General features: G+C 39.3%; 1 protein-coding gene and 1 pseudogene across 4 annotated transcripts in view; both read left to right on the top strand.

Annotated features, from left to right (window-relative positions):
• Positions 1 to 25,226, top strand: part of MAGI2 (membrane associated guanylate kinase, WW and PDZ domain containing 2) — a 1,355,072-nt gene that overhangs the window by 1,055,410 nt on the left and 274,436 nt on the right. The gene's annotated exons all lie outside the window — the stretch shown is intronic.
• On the top strand, positions 17,857 to 18,679 carry LOC103014955 (pyridoxal phosphate homeostasis protein-like; annotated as a pseudogene).

The raw sequence follows: 25,226 nt of genomic DNA on the forward strand, positions 1-25,226 counted from the left end.
CCATCAGGAGCTCCCCGGGGCTGGGATGTGCAAGGTGAGGCCTCAGCTGGGATGGGTAGGACTCCTCAGGGCTGGTGCAGCCTCTCCGTCTCCGTGCCGTCTCAACAGCAGCATGGCTGAACCAGTTTACATGGTGGCTTAGGGTTCCAAGAGAGCAAAAGGGAAAGCTGTCAAGCCTCTCAAGGCCTAGCCTGGAACTGGCACAATGTTATCAAATCAAGTCACTCGTCAGCCAGATAAAAGGGGAAGGAAACTAAGCCCCACATTTTGATGAGAGAAGTGGCAAAAAAAAAAAAAAAAAGTCCCTAGTCATCTTTTAGTCTACTGCAGTATCCTTCCTATGGCTTCTTTGTTTCTGACTTCCTTGAGTTTGTTCAAAGTGCCCTGAGAAAATTATCTTTGACTTTCATGGGCACTCTACCTTCTCACAATCTCCTGGCACGTGTTGATAATGTTTTTGCCTTCCAGTTCTCTATCGTGCTATGAATAAATAATAGTGAATCATAATACCACATCCAGAGATTATGAGCAGCAAAATCACCAGGCCTCTAGCTCTGTCTTTGTAATAAAAATAAAGGAAGTGGTTGCAGCAATTCAGTTTGAAAGATCTTCAAAATATTCATAGTCAAATCCAAGTTAGATAATTTTCTAAAGATCCCTTGATATTAACGTCATTTTTGCCTTTTTAGACATTTATGAGCTTTAGATGCTTCCGAAAACATCTTGTGCTCTATAAAAGCCAGAAAACGGAATTGAATTTCTAGCCAGCTGACCAATACTAATATCTCCAGTAGAGAAGAAATAAACTGTGCTTGTGTAGCTTGTCACAATATATTTACTCTTGGTTCTTTCCAAACACACCTAAGTTTCAGAACCTCGCTTCATTTTGTTGAAATACCTAACATCCCCACTGCTAGTGATGTATCCTTCAGATCAATAACAGGACACCTCAGAGCGAGGGTGAGAGCCACACTAAACACTTTCTATCCACTGTTCTTCTTCCATGACGATATGTAGGTGATACAGATGCCAGAGTCGACAAAATACTTGATTTTGGCTACAAACCAAACCACTTGAAAGGATTAAAAAATTTGTTGTGCCAGTTCTTAAAATTATGCTATGCTTCATCAATAACTCATTTAGTTTTTTAAAAAGAGACCTTTGGGGCTTCCCTGGTGGCGCAGTGGTTGAGAATCTGCCTGCCAATGCAGGGGACACGGGTTCGAGCCCTGGTCTGGGAAGATCCCACATACCGCAGAGCAACTAGGCCCGTGAGCCACAGCTGCTGAGCCTGCGCGTCTGGAGCCTGTGCTCCGCAAGAAGAGAGGCCGCGACAGTGAAGAGGCCCGCGCACCGCGATGAAGAGTGGCCCCCGCTTGCCGCAACTGGAGAAAGCCCTCGCACAGAAACGAAGACCCAACACACCCAAAAATAAATAAATAAATTTAAAAAAAAAATAAAATAAAATAAAAAAAAAAATAAAAAGACCTTTGTAACCCAAATAAATGCTATTACAGTACCTCTAGTTTTTTGCACATTTCTGTCTTTTTTCTCTTTGTAAATGCCTATACAGTGCTGTTTATGCCGTCTTCATGTAAAATCACAGTCTAGATAAAAGCTCACTTGAGAAGGGATAACTACTATACAAGTCCTATCCTAGTTCTCATCTGTGCCCCAGGATTAAGAACTTCATTCCCATTTTAACACAGATGTAGCAAAGTTTGCTGCTTTAATTTTTTTTTTCTAGTTTCAGTATTGATATCCATTTGGATAAGTCACATGGTAATTGAGTTACAATATTCATGACCACTGTACCTATTAACATCATGACAGTCAATGCACTTAACTGTGCTTTTGTCACTATTATTTGTAAGTTATTCTGCACAAAAGCCTTACATTAATTTGCAGTACAGGTTCACTGGCCCTCCTAGGAGCTAAAGGAGAAAGTGGGTGAGGCCTCCACTCAGCCTAAGAGCAGAGTTCAGAATGGTGCTAGATGTTGTAACACCAGGGATGTTGTTTAGAGCACCCTTACTGGATACGAAGTTGGCATTTTAAGAATCTGAAAGCTTATTATGTAAGTTTAATGGAAATGGACTGGAGATTATAGGGTTAACATTTTTCATGCCTGCTCCCTGGAGAAGGTTGTTGGTTGTCAGCATATTTATTAGGGAAAGGTGTTCAGCTTAAGTTAGATGCACTTGAAATAAAGGTATTATCTAAATGCAATTAAGAAGTTTTTATCATTTTAACTTTTTAGGTCTGAGGCCAGATAACCAATATCCTTACTTAGAAATGAACCAAAAAGTATCCAAATAGATACAGAAATTTACCAGACTCTGGTGTCTGGGTTAGCATATGTATTCTCATAGACAATGTCAGATTCATTCAGTTCCTGCTACTCTCTCTCCCTTCACTAATGGAACTGCACCTTTGGTTCATCAGGAAACAATCTGCTTTTTTATAAAAGGCGCTTATTTTTATCCACCCCCTCCCCCAAGTGAATTGTAATCTCTCATTATTTACTACCCTCCCCCGACCCACCTGACTATAAGCTCTCTGAGGTCAGGGCCTGTGTCTGACTTGATCATTAACAAATCCCCAAGGCTTACTTCACTACCATGTATACAGCAGATATTCAACTTGTTGATTGCACAGTGGAATCAGTCTGTGAAGCACTGATGTGCTTACATGGATTACTGTGGAGGCGTGAGATGTGCTGTAATATCAGAGATTCCTCTGTGGTTATTTATGTTCCCTTTAGAGAATCATCTAAGGCTTTTCTTTGTCTAGTTTAACCAAACAATTCATTAGACGAATTACTTACATTTAAAGTACTTAGAATAGGACACAACCTATGGAATCACTCAAAATTAGTGGCAATTATTAATATATCTATGAGACTCTTTTCCACAAATTTGAAGGAAGCCTTAGCATTCTGGGAATGATAGATACATGAAAATATCTATGAGCAGCTTAGGCTTTCCCCCTTTGGACCCTGGGAGTAAAATGATTCTGCATTGAACACTTAACAAAACAACTCTTGCCTGTTTAAATAATTTTTGATTTAAAGGAGAGAATCAGAAACATTTCAGAATCGTGGTGCCATGTTGATGACCCTTATGCTGTTGATAGACTGGCAGCTGACATAGGACCTTCAGCTTCTTATGTGTGCACATGCCACTGACAATTAGGCTGGGTGTCTTTTAGGTGCGCATTGGATTCTAAGCCATCTGCTAGACACTTTTAGAAAAGTCAGTAACTTAATCTTCATTTGTTTAATGATGGGTCCTCATTTTTTTTAATTAGTTAATTAATTAATTTAATTTTTAGCTGTGTTGGGTCTTCGTTTCTGTGCGAGGGCTTTCTCTAGTTGCGGCGAGCGGGGGCCACTCTTCATCGCGGTGCGCGGGCCTCTCACTGTCGCGGCCTTTCTTGTTGGGAGCACAGGCTCCAGACGCGCAGGCTCAGCAATTGTGGCTCACGGGCCTAGTTGCTCCGCGGCATGTGGGATCTTCCCAGACCAGGGCTCGAACCCGTGTCCCCTGCATTGGCAGGCAGATTCTCAACCACTGCGCCACCAGGGAAGCCTGGTCCTCATTTTTTGATATTATAACCCCTTTGAAAATAAAAGCATGTCAATCCTGAATCACAACAAATAAAAAGTCTAAGTAGGGTAAGATAGTTAGAAAATGTTTAAGGCAAGGTAAATGTTTCTGTTGAGAAATAATACTCCCTGAATTAAATAGCTATATAGGGTGTTGGTGCGTATTCCTACAGATTGTCACGTAGGCTTGTAAATGCTCAGTGAAGAGTTTGATTATAGATACACACACATATATATCATCATCTACAGATATATGTGCAATGTGAGAAAAAGAGTCAAGAAATATGTCTTTCATTGTTTCATCAGCTAAGTCTTAGATCTAGTTCATAATTATGAATCTCTTAGCATTCTAAACCAGAAGACGTCACTGAAGTCAATAGGAGATAAATTACCATGCAGACCTTTGTTTATAAGTGTAATTCTGCTGGTTCTTACAAGCTGCCAGTGAAATTAGAGATGGAGTGTGCTGGAGTCTGCAAATATCAAAACTGCTACAGCTGCAGAAACCTTATTCCTGTATCCAGTGTAATTATGTGCCTCTCACACGCTCCAGCTGAGGATTTGCATGAACTGACAAGAGCACACACGGTAAATCTTGCGTCATCATCTGATTTACTACTTTGTTCGAAAATCCAACTCTGTAAGGTGAATTTTGCATTTCTTAATGGTGAAAACTATTGTCAGAACGGAAAACATTTCACCACGTATATGAGATATTGACCAAAGAAGTGGGAACTTTGTTTTGTGAAAGCAAGATTAATAACCTAGAACTGTCTTTCTCCATATCAACACCTTTGTAGTCCCTCTCTCTTTGTTTTAAAGTGTTGTGTCCTGAAATTTTCACTCCTCTTGCTTCTTTCTTGTTTTTCTTTCCTATTTTCTCACCGGAAAAAAAAAAGAATACTGGATATATTTTCTTCTATTTCTCATAACAGAATGAAAATTTTTGCCATTAAAAAAAAAATGACTTAGATTGTCACATCTCTAAATTTATTATGAAGCACTTAATATACTTCTTAAATTTAATTTTTATTTTATATAGGAGTATAGGTGATTTACAATGTTGTGTTAGTTTCAGGTGTACAGCAAAGTGACTCAGTTATACATATACATATATCCATTCTTTTTCAGATATTTTTCCCATATAGATTATTACAGAATATTGAGTAGAGTTCCCTGTGCTATACAGTAGGTCCTTGTTGATTATCTGTTCTATATATAGTAGTGTGTATATGTAAATATACTTTTAAGCATGGTGATAGACAAACTATATCGCAGCACTGGCATTTTTTCAGAGCAGTTTCTCATGGACTTGTATAAAACTGTAATCCTGGATTAGCACATAAAAGCTTTGAAGTGTTACAGTAATGAGATTAAAGTGTGTATGTGTGGAGGGGTGTTTGTGCGGTGTGGTGTTTGTGTGTGTGTGTGTGTGCGGTATGTGTGGTAGGAGTGGGCTGGCAGGGGGTGGGGGGCGTTAGATGCAGCAAGAGCCAAGAGCCGGGTTTACAAGAATCCATCCTGTGTGCAGGGAACATTCCTGGAAAACAAGGTGCCAGGACTTTCTGGTCATTGACATTCGCTTACAGGCTACATCGGTGGTGACAGGTGTAATCTCAGAATTTACAAAGTAAAACCTCAAGTACAAATTTAAAGATACGGAATTGTTTTCAGTGTTTTTCATCAAAGCCGAGTCCTTGAGAATTTTTTTTTAACATAATGCAAAGGTCATTTTTCCTTTGGAAAAAAAATAACTACCTGCCATTTCCTAGAGAAAAGGTGACATTTTTCTATGAAAAGGAGACATTTTGCCCAGAGGCAAGTGGAGGCAGTTTCTGGGATTGCCTGACAATGAGTTTACGTAAGAGCAGAGCAAGATGCTGTGCCTGTGGCAGAAATGACATTTTCCTCCCTATTCAGCGTTGCAAATTCTGAAAAGTACAAGACCGATTTTTTTGGTGGTAATTCTCCCGGTCTCTTATTGATGTGTGCAGCAGCAAAACTAATTAATGTTATGAACATACACCGTGCTGAGACAAGGGGAGGTTGTACAAAGATGGCAAGCTGGCAACTGAGCCCTGAGACAGAAGTCCAGGGCTTTCCATTGGATTTCTATCACTGACTCATCTTGTTCTGTTTCAAAATCCACCTAGCACCTCATTGCACAGCAACTATATTCCCCTCTATTAAGAATTATTCAAAATAGATATATCCATTTGCTCATTCTTTTTTTTTAATATATAAATTTATTTTTGGCTGAGTTGGGTCTTCGTTGCTGTGCGCGGGCTTTCTCTAGTTGTGGCGAGCGGGGGCTACTCTTTGTTGCAGTGCGCGGGCTTCTCATTGCAGTGGCTTCTCTTGTTGCAGAGTACGGGCTCTAGAGCGCAGGCTCAGTAGTTGTGGCGCATGGGCTTAGTTGCTCCACGGCTTGTGGGATCCTCCCGGACCAAGACTCAAACCCGCGTCCCCTGCATTGGCAGGCAGATTGTTAACCACTGCACCACCAGGGAAGCCCTGCTCATTCATTTATTCAACACATTTTATAACGGGATGTTGAGTGGTACTCTTCACAGAGCTGGCTCGAGGGCCTGTCAGCCTCCCTTAAGGCTGCTGTGGAATGACCCCACCACAATCAGCCCCTCCACTCTCACCCTAGTCTGTATAAACAGAAGCTGGAGAGGGGAAAAGAGAATCTCCAGGGTAGTCTCTCTTATGTGGGATGCAGCGTTTGTGTTAAGAGGTAATCCAGTGGTGCCCATGAGAAAGAGAGGCGTGCTCCCTTTCCCCATCTCCATCCAAGTGAAGAGGAGGCCCTAAGGGCATCACTCGTTGAAATTGGGGTTGCCTAAAGGAAGGGGAGTTGGTGGTTTGGTTTCCACATTAGACATCTGCTCAGGCAGTGGACTTGCTTCCTTTGCCAGTCAGAAGAGAAGAGAAGTGAATTGGGGTGGGGGGGATGGCAGGATAGAGAGAGAGAAGACATGGCAAGTATCTGGCATGGCAAGGCTGTGCGAGTTTTCTGTGGTCGAAGTGACCGTGGGGGAGAGACCTTCACTGGAGCCCGCTATCTTCCATGTACCACTCAAGAGAGCTGCCTGCTGGGCAAGGAAACCCAGCATCAGTAGGCTGGGCAGTGCAGGCTGGGCACCATGGAAATGAAAGAGGTCAAGCTTGAGCCAAATATTGCACTGACCCTAGGATGAATCCACAGATCAATTCCATAAGAGAGCCAGCCACCGGGTACCTGCCACTTCAGTGGCCATTTCTCTTTCACTAGACAAACAGCCACAACCTATGCCAAAAAAGAATGCCATCGCAGAGTTAAATAAAGAAACCCTCCTCTCTGCACATGACACACTGGAAAAACTAGACCTTGAAGAGTCAAGGAGGAGGCAGTGCCCCAGAGGCAGACCATGCCTCCCCTACCTCAAAGCTGTCAGGGTCCCAGGAAAACCCATGCGGACGGTAGGAGCAAAAGAGATTTAAATCAAGTTTAGGAAGCTGAGGCGTTAATGAGACTGGACACATGATAGCCAAAAGTGACTAAAAGTTATGGATTTTCCCAGGGGCATGAAAATAGTAACTGTAGAAAAAAATTACTTTATTCGTTTACCCCCCCCCCATGCCATAGATGATGCTGTTCAGTAAACAGGCCGTGTGCCCACCATGCATCAGCCATCCTTTCAGGTCCTGGGGGCCCGTGGATGAATAAGACAGCCTCTGCCATTAAGGAACATATAGTCTGGTAGAGTAACTGAAGCATGTGAACAATTTCAAGTGGCACCTGGAGATAAATACTAAAAGGGATGTGTACAGACTGCTTAGGGAGAACAGAGGAATAAGTCTCTTGCAGGAGGAGGGGGTGTGGGGAGAGTCCAGGGAAGATTTCACAGAGGAAGCGTGATTCAGAGACCTGAAGGGAGATTATGAATTTATCAAGCATGCCAGGTACGGGGAGTACTGTGTGCAAAAGTGCAGACATCCATTCATTCCGCAGGCACAGATGGGAGCTTTTACTATGAGCCAGGAGCTGTGCCAGGTAGGAGCCCAGCGTATAAACCCAAATCTGGGGGACGTGCAAAACCCTGGGCTGTTTGTTATGCCCTTAAACCTAGGATGCAACAGAGATGGAAGATGCAACAGAAGTTGAGGTGAAAGGCTGCCAGGAGCTTCGTGTGGAAGGGAACTCTAAAACGTGCTTAGGAGGCATGGAGGGGTGATAAGTAGAGGAGCACCCTGATCAAATGTGCATTTTTAGAAAGTTAACTCCAGAGTCTGTATAAAGTATGCATTGTAGAGGAACAGGAGTCAGAAGAGAAGCTAAGAAATGTGCAGGATCTCTTCCATTTTCCACTCCAAACCCACCTCCTCTAGTTCCCTGTATGGACTCCACCAACGGGCTGTCTTGCCCTAGAGCTCCCAGTTGGGCTCAGTGAGAGGGAAGAAGCAGCTGGCAGTCAGAAGGCAGGAAGAGAGTGAGATCCTGGCACTTAGTGCCTCGGGTCCTTTGCTGCCAGGCTGCTGTGTGCTGGGCATCCATCTTTTGGAATCTCAGCTCTAACAACCATGGGAGGAGAAAGAGGAAACGAAGTGGCAAATATCTGGAGAGTGGAATCAGTGTTATTCTTGTCTAAGAGATGAGATGAGTGAAGAGTCATGTATGTTTGCTCGTTTGGGTTTCATGCTTGAGCAACTAAGTGGACTGCGGCACCTTTAATACAGAAGGAGAAACAAGTTTGGAGGGTTTAAGCTAACGTTTTAATAACTCATAAGGCATGAGGAATGAGGCTAAGTTAGGTAACATGTGAACAAGGCTTCTATGTAAGGTTTATGTCCATAAAGTTCAACATCTATAAACTCTCATCGAAGACAACTAAGTTCTCAGTTCCACAATGTATATTTTCTTTGTTGAGTTTTATTTTATGACTCCCTTTTTGATTCCTTTTCAGGAAGAAGTGGTAGCAGTAGGATTCATTTTATATTGCCAGCAAAGTCTACACTGTTAGCAACTCGGTGGGATGGGAGAGGGGAAGCATTACATGCCAAAGTCTGCAACACAGAGAATGCACAGTGCTTCAGACACTGAACAGCTGCCCAAAGGAAGAAGGAGCAGCCTTGTTTTCCATCAGATTCTTCTAGGTTTTTCCAGATGGGAGAACAATCACAAATCGGTGAAAGTTATACAGAGACAGATTTTGACTTATTTTTTAAAATAGCTTAATGACAGAGCTACCCTACAACGGAATGGGTTGTCTAACTAATAACAATATTCATTCACTGAGAGTTTCATGTCACTGTGCCAAACTCTTAAAATATAATATCTGATTTAATCTCTACAATAACCCTGTGGTGTAGAAACAATTATTCTTATTTTGTAAATAAGGAAACTTAAGTCCAGAAAAGTTAAGAAACTAGCCAAGCTCACATCATCAGTACATAGTAAGGCTGAGATTCAACCCCTTCTTGACCACTGTGCTACTTCCTTCCAGGAGAGTAGTCAGCTCCCTAGAATTGGAGGTTTAATCCGAGTCTAAATGATCACTTCTCAGGTGTTTCTGCTCTGGCTGGAGGTTGAACCGTATGGCTCATAAAGTCACCATCTCTCAGGTGTGGTATCATGTGCTCCTCCTCTACCTGCCCTCTCTTCCTCTCACCCCCCCACCACCACCGCTGCTAACTCTGTGTGTTATATGTGTTGTGTGTGTAACACACACACCTGTAACATATACCCTGTCTGCGTATCTTATATACCTCTGTCTGGCTGGTTAAAAAGACAGCTTCAAGGTCAACTCACAGAATGCATGATATTTTATAATAGGATGTTTTTTTTTCCTTGCCATATACCCCAGTGTTTTGCTGGGAGGAAGCCAGCAAATATATCTTGCAGCAGTTTCATATTTTTTATCAATAAATGATATCTTTTGTTATTAAGAAGTACCGAATTAAAGGTGTTTCAAAACTTCTTGGAACAAGAAGGCCTATGAAGTAATTTTTATCAAGTATGTCATTTAGATAGCCAAGTTATCTAAACACAGAACTTAGAGCCCTAAGAAGATTTCACGTGATCATTACAGTTCAAATGAAACTATGTTCTGTGAAAAGAAATCTATGTATCTGTAGAATTGACCTAACTAGTTAGACTAAGGTGCAATGAAGTAGAATCCCAGGGCAGATCTCTGAGGCTCCTAATTCCAGACTGCCTCCTGGTTCAGTTTCAAGCCTGGGACACAAAAAGGAATGTAGTGTAACTCAAGAAGTGATCCCAAGAGAATTCACTTCTACGTAGGATGTAGAAACATCTTTGAAGTTTTTACATCAATCCAAGCATATGATGTCTCTTTTGCTCGAAGGAAATGTCTGAATGCCCTTTGCTCACATAGCTGAGATGTTGAAGTGAGGAATGAGGTCCTCAGAGAAAAATTAATTACAGGAAGAGGATCATTACAGTTCAGTACTGAGAATTTGCATCATACTCTGTTCATCATAATCTAACACCCAAGTATATATCTGATATCCTTGTCCAGTAAATCACTGGCATCATAGTATAAGATAGATGAGATAGTGACTATAAAAATATTTTGAAAACTGCAAAACAATGCTTCAATTATAAGTTAGTGTTACGGTGATTTTACATTCTCAAACATCTTAACATGCCACTTTCTCCATTTTAACTTAGTACGCTGATGTGCATTCTTATCTTTTCCCTTCTGGGTGTTGTCAATCTGTCTAATTAGATTATAGAATCATTAGGTGGAGGCCAATGGCTAATTTCTGTGTTTAGTATGGAAACAATACACTGTTGGTATTTAATCATCCATAGTCTCCTGTTCTGGCTCAGCAGGGTGTAACAATACATCTTCTGAAAGCTCACTAGAGTGAAAATTTCCCTGCAGAGGATGATACTCAAAAAGAGTTCTTCTTTTTACAAGGGTGTGATGGCTAAGCCACTAATCTATAGAATGGAAAATCAGCCTGAATAGATATAAAAGAAAAAAATCAATATACAGTAGTTGTTTTATGCAGCACTGTTCAATTCCAAAAGAACTGACAGTCTGTAGAAGCAAAAAACAATATGTGTTATGCCATTTGGGAAAAAAAGCAAAGCAAATAATTCATATGTGGAACTTTTATGAGTGTCTCAAAACTGTTTAAGGAAAGCTAACTCAGTATTCCTTGGAGAATCATGGGTGAAACAAGAGTAGGGAAAGTATTAATTTATCTAGTTTTTAAGTAAAGAAAAAAAGAAAAAACACACAACAAAGCTCCAGGATTCAGAGTTTATCAGTTCTGTGGCCAGAATCCCGGATTGCTCATCTGCTGTTCAATATAGTTTATAAAACCTGTAGGGATTTAGCAGTAGCTACTCACTCTGAGGTTAGAATTTAAGTTCTGCTCAAATTCTTAATAAAAAGAGTTTCATGTTTTTTTCTTTATAGTTGAATCCCTCTTGGTTTGCAACTAACTTTACTATGGCTTCTTCTGGAGGTTTATTTAGCTTAATTGACAGTATCTGCTGAGGCAAAGGCAAAGAAAACAAAATTGCCCATTTCCCATTGATAGGTAGATTCTGTAAGAGTTTGATAGGTTAATAATAGAAAATTCCTTTAGCAACTCTGTTTTATCATATATACCCAAAGGGTTACAGAGTTCATTTTCTTCTCAGCTAGTAAGTAAAGCACCCTTTCTGAAAATACTATTAACACCACTTGAAATTCATGTAGAAACCAACATAAGGATCTCAGAATGTTTAAAGAGCTTCTTCTCTAATCCCCTCAATGTAAATGGAAGAAGGAAAGGAACTAATTGCATCTGTTTCAACACTAAAATGCGATGTAAAAGATGAATTTTTATTTCTACACACCCAGTTTCATTACTGGGCTAAAATTTGGTGAAAGAGAAGGAATACACAAGCTTTTATTCATTGCTTGCTGTGCGCCTTGGAAAATGTAAGGGAAAAGAGACAACTTTGTATCTGAAAACACTTCCATCTGAAGTAATAGCTATAGGGGACAAAGAGACACTGTAAAAGAGACTATCTGTTAGTGATATGAACAAGAAATATAAATTGAATTTATTGTCAATTTCTGAGCATCTATTTTACATATAGTTAAATATTCTAGTGAAATCTTATGTGCTTAATATATTAATTGAATTATGTATGCATATTTATTAACACAACTGTAAAACCTTCATAATAAATATTGATTTTGAAAACTAAAAAAAAAAAAATAACAAAGTATTGTAGATAATTCTCTATCACTCATGACAGATGGATACCTAAGAAACTTCCCAGTGGACATCCTGGGACATATCTGTGGAAGTACCCAACTCAAAGACTTACGATGCAGTGAAATATCTTCTCTGACTGATTGTGGAAATAGCAAAGCTTCCATCATGGGAAAGGTTTAAAAGAAGAATGTGTTTTGGAGTGAGCCAAGGGAAGTGTAAGAAACTGTTGAAGCAAAGCAAAATCAGTACTAAGAAAGAAGGAGAAGAAGAAAGAAATAGGGAGAAAAAATGACCATAACTCCTTCCACAAAATGAAGAACATGTTTGTATACCTGCAAACTAATTCTAAAGTTAAAAACTTACTAAAATGAAATGGGACAGAAATGAGGTAGAAGCAGAACAGAAAAAAATCTCTAATTTTGAAGACTTAATTTATTAGCATCTTAATGTACATTTAATCCTTGTTGGAACAGTTGCAATTCTGAATATAATAGAGTCTGAGCTAATTGGCTGAGAATGATAATATCCTTTAAAACGAGCTTCTGGCATAATGTCCAGTCTTCTCTAGGCCTATAATTACTGGTGTGTGTATGTGAGCAAGGAACTATGTGATTCGGTTGGGCTCAATGGGCTGGTAATAATACCTCTGATCAATGTTTGAAACCCTCCAAGGAAGAACCCAGTGTGAATAGCATGACTAAATTCTATAGACAGCAGTGCTTGTAAGAAATAAAAGGAATAACAGGGTATGTGAACTCTATCATCAACTCTTATTTCTGGGAAAATGGCAAAATATGCAACCCTGCCAAGTATATGCCAGTTAACGTGATTCATTTTGGATGTGCATTAGCCCTCTAGCCCACAAATGCCCAGATGATGTCTCTCACTTAATACTAGGTCATATTATTTAATGATGTCACTTAGTTGTGTGAAATCAAAATGCAAACACTTAATTCCAAGTGAGAGACAACACAAAATACTAACCAGAACAGTTGGCTAGGAAACTTGGGAAAATAACTTCTTACTTTCTTGCCTCAGTATCCTCTGTCCAAAACTATGATGGTAAATTAGATTATGTCATAGGTCCTCTCCAGCTCTAAAATAATATAAATGGACAATTGTGAGCCACAAAATTGCAAATCTTGGTCTAATAACAGTATAAAACTGTGGCCTTTAGATAGAATTCCCAAATCAGCAAACTGGATAAAGTTCATCCGTGATAAAGCAGTATGCCTGACAATCAACTCTGGGAATCAATGTCCTATCCTCTGATAGAAACAGCCACAATAAGTTGAATACAATCTAATAGAATCAAAATATAAGTACCACCAAAGGCAAAGTCAGCTAATTTTATAGTTTCTAATAAATATATACACAAGAAACTACATAGCTAAAAAATACCAACATTAAACATTTAATTATCCTGGAGCATGACTTGGACACACTACACAGTCACTATAATTGATTGAGAAAAGAATGATGGATAAAGTTACCAAGCAAAAGGCAATAGACTGAAAAACAGTCAACTCAGAGGCCACGAGGCCATGTGTGGACATGCCCCTTGTTAACACTGATAAACTGTTACTGATGGAGCCAGTTCTAAACGTTCAAAGTTATGGATCATGCTGCCCAGGGCTAGCTGTGAGAAATTTGTATTATAACTGATGTCCGTCTTCATACTCAGCTTCTTTTTCTGTGCCCCCTTCCTTTCTTGATAATATAATAATTCCGCAGCAAGTTCTTTGTCCTACAAAGTTCCACTCTTCTTCTGTGTCCATCGTGCCTCTTCTCTCTCCCATCACCACCACGCAAACATATAAGATAATCAGAGCTGCTACTTCCAAGATACTTCTTATTTTGATAGGTGAGTCCTGAACCAAGGCCAAGACATAAGTTATTTTTATAGAAAATGAACGTGCTACATTAGTGTGCCTTCTTAATTCCATAATATAACTTATTTTCTTTTAACCTCCTCTGGGGAGCTGTAAGGCATCATTTTTATATCTTTGGAAGTCATGAAAAAGCAATAAAGAGGCATTATAAATACTTAATCTGCATGGCATCCTATTAATATGTCATTGTAAAATGCATCCTATCTAACAAAACGTCCATAGCAATAATATTCATTCTGAGAACATAGTAGGTGACTCCTGAGCTACTGTTAAAGTCTTCTACTGGACTAATGCCATTTAAGGCAGTGTGGGTTCATTACAGTATTATTTGAAGAAGAATCAGTTATAAAATCAATCTATCATTGCACTATGTATCATGCACCAAGGCTTCAGCTGAATGATAAATAGTACAGAAACATTAAGTTTAATTAATCTTTCTAAGACAAATGGAGGAGAGGCCTTTCAAAGTGAACAGTATCTTAGTATGGGTTAACTTAGTATAGGTTGACACGTGTCTCCATGCTAACTCATGTCTCCAGAGCTCCTAGTCCCATAACTTTCTGTAATTTTAGGTCATAAATGCAATAATTTTTTAAAGTCATTCTAAAAAATCATTTTAGTATCAGGAGTGTTTAAATCGACACAATAGCAAATAGGTGTATGATTTCTTTTGCCTCTGGAAAAAAAAAAAAAAGTGTTGCTTAACATATGTGGTTACAGCCGTAAACGCAGAAAAGTAAACAAACAATGCCCTACTGGCCATTGTGCATGACAATTCACAAACATTGTGCATGACAATTCACAAACAATTCATTTGATATATTTCTTTATATCAAAAAGTAACTTTTATGTCTTTTTTTCTATTCTTTATAACTTTTTTTCATACATATTTTGATTTTATTATTTTGTTTGTGTTTCTATTCTTTATTATTCAAGTTGGAAAATCCATATTTGATGTTTTAAATTGATAACCACATAGATAGAACTTGAATATTTTATGTTATTAAGCTTTGTGTCCATTTCCTTGTCTTGTAATCGGCCCTTCACTAGCCAAAATATACCCAAAGCTATTTGTCCTACATGATTGAATAATTTTCATAGTACTTTTGGGGGTAGCTAAAATTTACCTGCCTAAATTTCATTCTTGACCTTAGTATTTCTATATGCAAATTAAATGCCCCTAATTTTTAATTTAAGAAAAACATTAGCATTTGAAAATAAAACTTGCAACTTTTTGGGTAAGGTTTTCTCCCAAAATTCCATTTCAACTAAATTTGCTTTGCTTGCCTATATATATATATATATATATATATATATATATATATATATATATACCCATTTCATGGAATACTGTGTTTGTATTAATAGGCCCCCTCTGATCCTTTAACAAATTAAGAATTTTTGAAAAGTGCCAAGAGTTTGCATACTGACTTTTTTTTTAATTAAAAAGAAGAAAAAGAAGCCTAAATGTGTTATCAGTGTGTGAGCACTTACGAAGGTTTTCTACATTTATTGACCTGGAGTTATGGTCTAGAAAAGATACTATGTGTCCTCATCTTTGCCTCTTTCTTTACTACATTGAAACATTCTCATGCATCAGATGAAGTTCTAATTTTAAAAACTTCAGTTGTCCCTTTAGTCTCTTTATACTATCATTCTGTCACAATCTTTCATAGGCAAATATGAAAAATTATTCTTTACCTACTACTTCCCTCTCTTCATATCCATCCCCTTGATCTTCTGTAGTTTGGCTTCTGAAGCCAGCGCTCTACCCAAGCTTCTGTCTCATCACCACTCCCAAATCCAGAGGCTTTGCTGGGAGTTCATTGCTCTTGAACTCTCAGAAGTACTTAACATTGTAGACCACACCCTCCTCCTTGAAACTCTGCCTTACCTTGTTCTGTGACAAGGCTCAGCTGACCTTCTTTTCCTACTTTTCTAGTTGCTCCTGGAATCTGGTTTCCTTCTTTCTCATTTTCCCACTGCCCATGGGAATTGCCTTTCATTCCATCTTTTGTTTTTCTTTTTCTATTTTGTTTCCTGGAAGAGCTCATCCATTCTGATTCTGGCTTAGCTACTTATTAGCTGTGTAGCATAAGGCAAGTTATTTAGCCTCTCTGTACCTCAGGTTTCTCATCAGCAAATTGGAGATACTATTTGATGTGAAAATTAGAGTTAGCATGTAGAAAGCATTTAAAATAACCCTTGTCATAACATAAGTAACATAAGTCATTTGTCATCAGTCATAACATAACATAAATAAGTCATTTGTCATCAGTCATAACATAACATAAATAAGTCATTCGTTACTAGCCATGATCATTATTTGCTATCATTTCATCACACTTAAAACTACATCTTCATCTTTGATTTGTGTTTCCATATTTTAAACTGCTTTTAAGATATGATCAACAAAATATTCCATCAACAACACTTCAAACACCAGCATGGCCAAAACAGAAGTCAGTTTCTTTGGCCATATTTCCTTCTCAACATGGCTTATCCTTTCAAATGCCCTCTTTCTATCACTGATATTACCATTCTCCAGGTAATCAACATTACATGGTAATTTAACATTTTTCTTTCACTGTCTACATTAAGCTTATTATTTAGCTTGTCAGATTTTCCTTTGTAATTTAGTTTGAATTCACTGAATTTTGTTGCTTTCCAATGCTCTGCTTGGTCCAGATCCTTGCCATCTTACACATGAACTAGTCATCCATATCTCTATTCCCAGTATCTTTATTCCAACCAAATAATATCTTATAAACACCACGTTCAGTATGTCATATTCCACCCACTGTTCTTATACTCAAGAAGTTAGAATCCAAAAATCTAACTATACCAATAATTGTTAAATAATTGGGAATTGTAGAGCTGATGTTGCTTTTAAAATACGTATTGAAAATTTAAGTTCATAAACTGGAAACTCAAATAAAACCTGAGAAGTATAAATATTTTATTATTTTTATAGAAGATTAATAAAGTAAGAAGGAAAGATCATAAAAATGTTCCAGTAAACTCAAACATATCATACAAAAGAGCCAATAATAGTATAATTACAATAATGATAATAACTGACATTTCTTATCTATATTACACTTTACAAAATATTTTGACATAAAATATTTCATTTGCTTTTCACACTAATTCAATGAAAAAGGTGTTGATATTAACCCATTTTACAGAATTAAAAACAGAGGTAAGGCTAAGCAGCGTACCAGAGATCATACACCAGGAAGAGATGGAGACAGAACTTGCCTTTGGGTCAAGTTCCATTGCATAATTTGAAAGACGTCAATAATCATTTTTTAACAACTTACTACATTTTTAAAACCTGGTAATAGAGCCTAATGAATGCTGAGTGAATGAATGAATTACCTACCATATAGGCTGGAATAATTCTAAATTACTGTATATAGAACCACATCTAATACAACTTGGGTTTCACAATAGATAATCTATACATCTAAACCTCATGCATTATCTTATCACTGCTTGGCAAAACAGGAGTATAGTGTCTAGAAATGAATAAATAATATTATCACTTTAGCACTAAAAGGTATCTGCCTCTACTTAAGTTCATTAGCCAAAGGATCAGAAGCCATTTCTCATTTTTTAATAACTGTCTTCATAATTAACAGCTTATATAACAGTAATATAGCTGAAAATATATAAAATACTTTTACAAGCATAAATAAAATTGCCTTTATTTTACAAATGTTGTCCTTTGAATATAAAATAGTCTAAAATTATAGAGTTGACAAAGATGAACATATGACTGAGTTTTAGGTGTAAATTCTCCCTTTCTTTTCTATATGTGGGATTAATATTCAGATAGCTCAACTGACATTGCCTACTGATTACAGAAATTATGAAGATGAAGCAAAATTTTCCTGGATATACTTAATGCTCTGGAAAGAATGCTAATGATAGTTAAAACATTTGATCCTGAATTGAATGTATGTATCTCTCTATTCACTTGACTGTTTTAAGTAGGATTTAAAACTCTTTGGTGAAATTATTCAAAAATTTCTCAGTTGCAGATTACTTGGCATTGGCTATTACACTGCCTGTCTTATGTAAACATTATTCTTAAAACCATACCAGGACGTTAGTCCCTGGGGGATGTGGAGAGAGGGCAGCATGTCGCGGAGCTGTGGGATGGGTTCGCCCTGAGGGCAGTGAACAAGCGCGTGCAGCAGGCGGTGGCGGGGCAGCCGCGGGAACTCCCAGCCATCCAGCCCCGGCTAGTAGCAGTCAGCAAAACCAAACCTGCAGACATGGTGAGCGAGGCCTACAGTCACCAGCAGCGCACTTTCGGGGAGAACTATGTTCAGGAAGTGCTTGAAAAAGCATCAAATCCTAAAGTTCTGTCTTCGTGTCCTGAGATCAAGTGGCACTTCGTTGGCCAGCTACAGAAACAGAATGTCAACAAATTGATGGCTGTCCCCAATCTCTTCATGCTGGAAACAGCGGATTCTGTGAAGCTGGCAGACAAAGTGAACAGTGTGTGGCAGAAAAAAGGTTCTCCCAAAAGGTTAAAGGTTGTGGACCAGATTAAAATCAGCAGAGAGGAGAGCAAACATGGCCTGCCCCCATGGTGGCCATGGTGGAACACATAAACATCAAGTGCCCCAGCCTGGAGTTCGTGGTGCTGATGACCATCGGGAGCTTTGGGCACGATCTTAGTCAAGGACCAGACCCAGACTTCCAGGTGTTACTGCCCCTCCGGGAGGAGCTGTGCAGGAAACTGAGCATCCCTACCAACCGGGTGGAGCTGAACATGGGCCTGTCCGTGGACTTCCAACACACGATTGAAGTGGGATCTGCGAATGTCCGAATAGGAAGTACCATTTCTGGAGAGTGAGATTACTTCAAGAAAGCTGCCCTGGACAAGCTTGCAGCAGAGCTGAAGGCCCTGGCGGCGGAGGTGGCCCAGGCACATTGAGCAGCGGCCCAGCTCAAGGGCCGGGTCCAGGAAGACTACCTATGCACTCACCTGGGCTTTCACTTTCACGTCCCCCACAGCACAGCACGACCACACCCTTCTCAGCACCTGGAGAGAGCACGCCTACGATTATGTGTGTTGATGGAAACCATCTGACTTAGTGTCTGGCACAGGAAGCTCACTTCAAGCAGTGACTTTGGATTGGATTTGAGGAATCCAGACTTTTCTGCAGAACAGGTACCTGGGCAGTAGCCAGGAGTTGAGTTCAGGCTTGAACGTTGCCCAGGAGCACCAACTAACCCATGAATGCCTTTCCCAGGTTAAAACTTGGTGACTGATGCCTATAATCACCAAAGTCAAAGGGATTCCCACTTGTCATCCACTTCAATAGAAAATTCCCTGTTACCAACTCCGTACAAACCCCACTGAGCAGCCATCTCTGCTGCTCTGGAGCAGTGTGGTTTCTGCCCCCAGTCTCCACCCCACCCAGTAAACGTTGGTCTCCACTCTGGAATGGCAGTACAGTTAACTTCGGGACCTGGCTCGAGTTAGTTCACCAAACCCACACTGTGGCTGATGAGAGCTGTATCCTCAGCCACCGTGTGGTGCTGACCCTGAAAATTACAGGGCAACTAACAGCAGCGGTCCTTGGCCCTTTCTAACATCCTCCTCCAGAGACAGGACTTTGAGCTTTGCCCCAGGCCCTATGGTGATGAGAATCAAATGATATGATTCTTCTGCCACCATAGTTCCCGTTATGATGATTACTTATCTCATAGCTCCCCAGAAATGAAAGATCCCCTCAAAGCCAGTTCAGGCTCACGGTTTCAACAAGGCCTGGTTTTGAGGTTCCTGTTCCTGGGAGCACTTTTTAGGCAACTAATAGCCTCCCCTCCCAACCATGTTTATAAGGTGGAATTTTGCAAGTCTTCACGTTAATAGAGTAGCTAGTTCTTCGAAACCCAGGAAGCACAATTCTCGTATAGTAGCGACAGACGACTGTAGTCTGGGTCGTTGTTTGTTTTCCAGGTGGGTTTTTCTTATTTATTCAAGCCCCAGTCTTTAATGTTATGAAACAACTCCCATGAAGCTGCTGCCGAAATGTAATTTTGTAAAACTTAAACCATTACGATTCCTGTACTATTTCACTCAGAGCTATAGTGTGATATTTCAGAGCCTATAAAATAAAAATGTGAGTTTGAAAAACAAACAAACAAACAAACAAACTATATCAATGACTTTCAGGAGCCTGAACTGAATTGTTGATTCAGGATAGAACTGGCCTTAATAACCAATAGAAAAGGCCACTGTGAACATGTGACTAAGTGGCAAATGGATAGCTCACTCGTTCCACTTTCTCAGAACTTCCAATATTTAGAGCATCATTGAGCATTTCAGTAAAAAAAAAAAAAAAACAGTCATTTGGTACAGAAATTAGTGCATAAAACCATAGTTTTATATCCTAGGGATCTTCTGCATCATAGCATTTTTCTAATAAGCTTCATTAATATTTGGCAGTATGTCTTTTATTTAAATGACTTGATGACAGTTTCAAAGGAAAGAACACTGTAGATAGCACTTTATTTTCTGTCCATAGTTGGAATGTGGACAAGAAACCAGTGTCAATTAGTGAAGCAGTAGCCAAGTTAAAATGGATTTAAATTGGAGAAACAATGAGCTTATCAAAGTGCTGTTATTTTAAATGCCACCCTGTAGGAAAAGTAGACAATGCAACCCATATTCTACCATGAGACATACTTTGCTTGAGTTCATCATTAACATTACTGATGATTAGAGGGAGAGAAGGGTTTGGATGAGGAAATAAAAAAAAATCTGACTTGGGCTTGCTTGCCCTTAGAAAGGCCTGCTAATTGGCCTTTCAATTAACTGAGGAGAAACCTTTCAAGTCTTTGGTAACAGTGAAGTGGAACTACATTAGCACATCCACTTCCTCTTTTTTTTTTTTAGCAGCTGTATTGCAGTATAATTGCTTTACAATAGTGTGTTAGTTTCTGCTGTATAACAAAGTGAATCAGCTACACATATACATACATGCCCATATCTCCTCCCTCTTGTGTCTCCCTCCCACCCTCCCTATCCCACCCCTCTAGGTGGACACAAAGCACTGAGCTGATCTCCCTGTGTTCTGTGGCTACTTCCCCCTAGCTATCGATTTTACATTTGGTAGCGTATATATGTCCATGCCACTCTCTCACTTTGTCCCAGCTTACCCATCCTCCTCCCCGTGTCCTCAAGTCCATTCTCTACCTCTGCATCTTTATTCCTGTCCTGCCCCTAGGTTCTTCAGAACCATTTTTTTTTTAAGATTCCACATATATGTGTTAGCATATGGTATTTGTTTTTCTCTTTCTGACTGACTTCACTCTGTATGACAGTCTCTAGGTCCATCCACCTCACTACAAATAACTCAATTTTGTTTCTCTTTATGGCTGAGTAATATTCCATTGTATATATGTGCCACATCTTCTTTATCCATTCATCTGTCTCTGGACACTTAGGTTGCTTCCATGTCCTGGCTATTGTAAATAGAGCTGTAATGAATATTGTGGTATGCGACTCTTTTTGAATTATGCTTTTCTCAGGGTGTATGTCCAGTAGTGGGATTGCTGGGTCGTATGGTAGTTCTATTTTTAGTTTTTTAAGGAACCTCCGTACTGTTCTCCATAGTGGCTGTATCAACTTACATTCCCACCAACAGTGCAAGAGGGTTCCCTTTTCTCCACACCCTCTCCAGCATTTATTGTTTGTAGATTTTTTGATGATGGCCATTCTGACTGGTGTGAGGTGATACCTCATTGTAGTTTTGATTCTTATATTTGTAATGTAGTCTGATTTGCATTTCTCTAATGATTAGTGATGTTGAGCATCCTTTTATGTATTTGTTGGCAATCTGTATCTCTTCTTTGGAGAAATGTCTATTTAGGTCTTCTGCCCATTTTTGGATTGAGTTGTTTTTTTGATATTGAGCTGCATGAGCTGCTTATATATTTTGGAGATTAATCCTTTGTCAGTTACTTCATTTGCAAATATTTTCTCTCATTCTGAGGGCTGTCTTTTCGTCTTGTTTATGGTTTCCTTTGCTGTGCAAAAGCTTTTAAGTTTCATTAGGTCCCATTTGTTTGTTTTTGGTTTTATTTCCATTTCTCTAGGAGGTGGGTCAAAAAGGATCTTGCTGTGATTTATGTCGTGGAGTGTTCTGCCTATATGTTCCTCTAAGAGTTTTATAGTGCCTGGCCTTACATTTAGGTCTTTAATCCATTTTGAGTTTATTTTTGTATATGTTGTTAGGAAGTGTTCTAATTTCATTCTTTTACATGTAGCTGTCCAGTTTTCCCAGCACCACTTATTGAAGAGGCTATCTTTTCTCCATTGTATATTCTTGCCTCCTTTATCAAAGATAAGGTGACCATATGTGCTGGGCTTTCTATCCTGTTCCATTGATCTGTATTTCTATTTTTGTGCCAGTACCATACTGTCTTGACTGTAGTTTTGTAGTATAGTCTGAAGTCTGGGAGCCTGATTCCTCCAGCTCCATTTTTCTTTCTCAAGATTGCTTTGACTATTCGGGGTCTTTTTTGTTTCCATACAAATTGTGACATTTTTTGTTTCCACTTCCTCTTTGTTCAACAAATATACACGGTCTTTTCTTTGTTACCACATCAGTCCATTTGCAATAGGTATTTTCACACTTTCTGATTCAGTTTGTCCAAAATGTGATTTTTTCTGCCTGAATTGTCAGTCCTCTGAAAAGCCAGGTCATTTAAGGTGATGGGTGGTAAGCAAAAGTTAAGCCATATTGTTTTTTGATACCAACAAATATTGGTTCTTTCTTTATATTACATTTATTTGTAAACAATCAGCAATGTATTGCAGATTTAAAGCAGTGTTTTAGCCTAAAGCTCACGATTCTCTTAGTTTTGAAATAACAGCATTACCAGTCTGGAATGCTTAAAAATAGAGGGGGTGGGGGAGGAAACCATGGACTGAATGGCAAAGAAAAGGATCTGGTCACCCTCCCATGTATACAGTGCCATGGAGAATGCAAAGGGGGCACCATTTAGAAGGATTCCCTTTGCCTTGATTCCTCCCTTTAAAGGAGGTTGGTGCTTATAGTTACTCTGCTATTCAGAAAAGGAGTTTCAAATTCTGTGATGCTGACCAACATCTAAGGATCTTGAGTTACTTTGTAAACTACCATAGAACATAATAGCAGTTTTGACTGGTTAAGGTAAATCATGAAGTAACTCACTTCCTTCAACAGATACTCATTTATCTCACTGTTTACTGAGCACCTGGCACATATGATTAGCCACCAGGCTACACATGGTGCTCTTCCCTGGAGACTCAAAGTCATGCTCACTGTCCCATGGAGCTTTCTGTTCAACAGTGATGACAATACAAAGAATCATCAGAAAAGGGGAAAATGGCATTTAGCTGATGGCCGACCAGGCAGGGTTTCATTAAAGCAGTATCATTGGAGTTGTGTCTTAAAGGATAGTCTTTTAAAAGGCAGAGGTGCATTCTAGATGGAGGACATAAACAAGACAAGAAAAGCTAAAAAGCACAGAGCATGTTAAAGGATTATGAATAACCGGTTTTGTCTATAGTGCATGACAATTCATTCAATAAATATATACTCAATCTGTACTATGAACAAGGTTCAGTCTTGGACTCTTGGGATAAAGCAGTTAAAAACAAAACGTTGGCTCATGCACTAATGGAGCCAACATTCTGAAGGAGAGAGATAAGCAATAGAAGAAAAAAATAGATCTATAATATAATGGAAGTAGTGAGAAGTGCTGCCCTTTTCAAGCTACCTTGTTCTCCTTACTGATGTTCTCCTGGAACTCATCAAGCAAGATCTTGCTTCAGGGGTTTGCATTTGGCATTCTCTATATGCAGAACACTCATTTTCAACACATTCACAAGGCTCTCTTCCCTCACCTCCTTCAGACCTCTATTCAAATAGCCCTCTCTCAGCAAAGACTTTCTTATTAAGCAGTAACCACCACTCTCTCCCAACACATCCTATCTCGCTTCCCTGCTTTGATTTTCACCATACAACCTATTTTCATCTGGCATGCTATTTTGTTTGTTTATTGACTCTCTCCACACTGGAAAGTAAGCTCCATGAAAGAAAGGGATTTTTGCCTATTTTGTTTAGTGTTATACTCTCAGCACCTAGGACAGTACCTAGCACATTCAAAAGATATTTGCAGTATGAAAAAACATAATGAAAAATAAATTAGGGTTAAGGTGGTTAAGTGAATGATGTGCTGCTGTTTAATGGGGAGGCTGGGGAAGACCTCTCTAAGGAAGTGGCATCTGAATAAAAACCTGAATAAAAGGAAGGAGCAAGTCACATAACTATCTGAGAAAAGAGTTTCCCAAGCAGAGGGAACAGCAGGGGCAAAGGCAGGAGCATCCTGGCTGGAGCAGAAAAAGCTAAAGAGGAGAGTGAAAGAATATGTGAGAAAGATAGCGTGAGTCCTGCTAAGGATCTAGATTTTATTCTGAGTGAAAAGGGAAGCTACAGAGGGTTTGGTTTTGTTTTAGCATAGTGGTGACACACTTTGACTTACTTCTGTAAAACATCACCAGGCTACAGGATGGAGAATAGACTATAGCAAAGCAGAAAGAGATAGACAGGTAGGAAGGCAGTACCAAGTAGTTTAGACTGGTGTGAGAGCAGTGGAGATGTAGATTCCAGATGGCTTTTGAAGGTAGAGTTAACAGGATTTGCTAATGGAATAGATGGATATGGTAAAAAGATATCAAGGAGGAATTCAAGGAGTTAGACTGTGTAGATGGAGTTGTCATCAACTGGGATGGGGCAGACTATGAAAGGAGCAAGTTGGGCAAAGGCAGGAGCGTTAGAAATGGAGAGTTAGTTTTGAAGCTCATACATTTGAAATGCCTTTTAGATATCCAAGTGGAGATATTGAGTAGACAGTGGAATTTTTAGTGTGAATCTCAAGAGAAAGGTCACAGCTAGAAATATAAATTTGGAATTTATCAGTGTATAGGTGGTATTTAAAACCGTGGAAGTAGATCAGATCACCAAGAGAATTAGTGTGATTTAGACTAAAAACCACTAACATTTGCATGATGTTTTACCATTTACCAAGCAATTCCACATCAACTGGAAAATTGCAGGAGTTAAGATTACAAATCTAAGATGGACTTGAGAAAGAAAAGTGACTGAAAGGCTAAGAGTAATATGAGAGAGAATGCTGTCTGCACAGTGCTTTACAGATGACTGAATTTGGAGGATGAGGTTGTTAAAGACAGCCCCAATTCCTTCATTTGGAGGAACTATAAATATGTGGAGGTGGAGAGGGGTCATGAAGAGGGATGATGATAATTATTATTTTGAACACGGTGAGTTTCTGGTGCTTTAACACCATCCAGGTGACGTAGGAGGAGGAGGGGGGTGCTCTTTGCCAAAGTCAAGCCCTATTTATCCTTCAAAACTCAGTTCAAACATTACTTCCACCAGAAAGTCTTCTCCTCCCAGTCTTCTTGG

Source organism: Balaenoptera acutorostrata, chromosome 7, assembly GCF_949987535.1.
Source record: "Balaenoptera acutorostrata chromosome 7, mBalAcu1.1, whole genome shotgun sequence".
Lineage (NCBI taxonomy): Eukaryota > Metazoa > Chordata > Mammalia > Artiodactyla > Balaenopteridae > Balaenoptera > Balaenoptera acutorostrata.